Genomic DNA, 3,051 nt, shown 5'->3' with positions numbered 1-3,051 from the left:
GGCTCTAGCAGAAGGCCGAGGTGGAAGCCACTTTGGGCTGTGTGGCCGGTCGGCCTACCAGGGGCGTGAGAGCAGCTTGGGCGATGGCGGAAGGCCGGTCAGCCTACCAGGGGCGTGAGAGCAGCTTGGGCGATGGCAGAAGGCCGGCGTGGAAGCCGCTTGGGCTCTAGCAGAAGGCCGAGGTGGAAGCCACTTTGGGCTGTGGCCGGTCAGCCTACCAGGGGCGTGAGAGCAGCTTGGGCGATGGCAGAAGGCCGGCGTGGAAGCCGCTTGGGCTCTAGCAGAAGGCCGAGGTGGAAGCCACTTTGGGCTGTGTGGCCGGTCGGCCTACCAGGGGCGTGAGAGCAGCTTGGGCGATGGCGGAAGGCCGGTCAGCCTACCAGGGGCGTGAGAGCAGCTTGGGCGATGGCAGAAGGCCGGCGTGGAAGCCGCTTGGGCTCTAGCAGAAGGCCGAGGTGGAAGCCACTTTGGGCTGTGGCCGGTCAGCCTACCAGGGGGCGTGAGAGCAGCTTGGGCGATGGCAGAAGGCCGGCGTGGAAGCCGCTTGGGCTCTAGCAGAAGGCCGAGGTGGAAGCCACTTTGGGCTGTGTGGCCGGTCGGCCTACCAGGGGCGTGAGAGCAGCTTGGGCGATGGCGGAAGGCCGGTCAGCCTACCAGGGGCGTGAGAGCAGCTTGGGCGATGGCAGAAGGCCGGCGTGGAAGCCGCTTGGGCTCTAGCAGAAGGCCGAGGTGGAAGCCACTTTGGGCTGTGTGGCCGGTCGGCCTACCAGGGGCGTGAGAGCAGCTTGGGCGATGGCGGAAGGCCGGCGTGGAAGCCGCTTTGGGCTGTGGCCGGTCAGCCTACCAGGGGCGTGAGAGCAGCTTGGGCGATGGCAGAAGGCCGGCGTGGAAGCCGCTTGGGCTCTAGCAGAAGGCCGAGGTGGAAGCCACTTTGGGCTGTGGCCGGTCAGCCTACCAGGGGCGTGAGAGCAGCTTGGGCGATGGCAGAAGGCCGGCGTGGAAGCCGCTTGGGCTCTAGCAGAAGGCCGAGGTGGAAGCCACTTTGGGCTGTGGCCGGTCAGCCTACCAGGGGCGTGAGAGCAGCTTGGGCGATGGCAGAAGGGCCGGCGTGGAAGCCGCTTGGGCTCTAGCAGAAGGCCGAGGTGGAAGCCACTTTGGGCTGTGTGGCCGGTCGGCCTACCAGGGGCGTGAGAGCAGCTTGGGCGATGGCGGAAGGCCGGTCAGCCTACCAGGGGCGTGAGAGCAGCTTGGGCGATGGCAGAAGGCCGGCGTGGAAGCCGCTTGGGCTCTAGCAGAAGGCCGAGGTGGGAAGCCACTTTGGGCTGTGGCCGGTCAGCCTACCAGGGGCGTGAGAGCAGCTTGGGCGATGGCAGAAGGCCGGCGTGGAAGCCGCTTGGCTCTAGCAGAAGGCCGAGGTGGAAGCCACTTTGGGCTGTGTGGCCGGTCGGCCTACCAGGGGCGTGAGAGCAGCTTGGGCGATGGCGGAAGGCCGGTCAGCCTACCAGGGGCGTGAGAGCAGCTTGGGCGATGGCAGAAGGCCGGCGTGGAAGCCGCTTGGGCTCTAGCAGAAGGCCGAGGTGGAAGCCACTTTGGGGCTGTGGCCGGTCAGCCTACCAGGGGCGTGAGAGCAGCTTGGGCGATGGCAGAAGGCCGGCGTGGGAAGCCGCTTGGGCTCTAGCAGAAGGCCGAGGTGGAAGCCACTTTGGGCTGTGTGGCCGGTCGGCCTACCAGGGGGCGTGAGAGCAGCTTGGGCGATGGCGGAAGGCCGGTCAGCCTACCAGGGGCGTGAGAGCAGCTTGGGCGATGGCAGAAGGCCGGCGTGGAAGCCGCTTGGGCTCTAGCAGAAGGCCGAGGTGGAAGCCACTTTGGGCTGTGTGGCCGGTCGGCCTACCAGGGGCGTGAGAGCAGCTTGGGCGATGGCGGAAGGCCGGCGTGGAAGCCGCTTTGGGCTGTGGCCGGTCAGCCTACCAGGGGCGTGAGAGCAGCTTGGGCGATGGCAGAAGGCCGGCGTGGAAGCCGCTTGGGCTCTAGCAGAAGGCCGAGGTGGAAGCCACTTTGGGCTGTGGCCGGTCAGCCTACCAGGGGCGTGAGAGCAGCTTGGGCGATGGCAGAAGGCCGGCGTGGAAGCCGCTTGGGCTCTAGCAGAAGGCCGAGGTGGAAGCCACTTTGGGCTGTGTGGCCGGTCGGCCTACCAGGGGCGTGAGAGCAGCTTGGGCGATGGCGGAAGGCCGGTCAGCCTACCAGGGGCGTGAGAGCAGCTTGGGCGATGGCAGAAGGCCGGCGTGGAAGCCGCTTGGGCTCTAGCAGAAGGCCGAGGTGGAAGCCACTTTGGGCTGTGGCCGGTCAGCCTACCAGGGGGCGTGAGAGGCAGCTTGGGCGATGGCAGAAGGCCGGCGTGGAAGCCGCTTGGGCTCTAGCAGAAGGCCGAGGTGGAAGCCACTTTGGGGCTGTGTGGCCGGTCGGCCTACCAGGGGCGTGAGAGCAGCTTGGGCGATGGCGGAAGGCCGGTCAGCCTACCAGGGGCGTGAGAGCAGCTTGGGCGATGGCAGAAGGCCGGCGTGGAAGCCGCTTGGGCTCTAGCAGAAGGCCGAGGTGGAAGCCACTTTGGGCTGTGGCCGGTCAGCCTACCAGGGGCGTGAGAGCAGCTTGGGCGATGGCAGAAGGCCGGCGTGGAAGCCGCTTGGGCTCTAGCAGAAGGCCGAGGTGGAAGCCACTTTGGGCTGTGTGGCCGGTCGGCCTACCAGGGGCGTGAGAGCAGCTTGGGCGATGGCGGAAGGCCGGTCAGCCTACCAGGGGCGTGAGAGCAGCTTGGGCGATGGCAGAAGGCCGGCGTGGAAGCCGCTTGGGCTCTAGCAGAAGGCCGAGGTGGAAGCCACTTTGGGCTGTGTGGCCGGTCGGCCTACCAGGGGCGTGAGAGCAGCTTGGGCGATGGCGGAAGGCCGGCGTGGAAGCCGCTTTGGGCTGTGGCCGGTCAGCCTACCAGGGGCGTGAGAGCAGCTTGGGCGATGGCAGAAGGCCGGCGTGGAAGCCGCTTGGGCTCTAGCAGAAGGC

Source organism: Corythoichthys intestinalis, unplaced genomic scaffold, assembly GCF_030265065.1.
Source record: "Corythoichthys intestinalis isolate RoL2023-P3 unplaced genomic scaffold, ASM3026506v1 HiC_scaffold_56, whole genome shotgun sequence".
Taxonomy (NCBI): Eukaryota; Metazoa; Chordata; class Actinopteri; order Syngnathiformes; family Syngnathidae; genus Corythoichthys; species Corythoichthys intestinalis.
The sequence above is the reverse complement of the archived record's forward strand: the minus strand, read 5'-3'. Positions refer to the sequence as shown.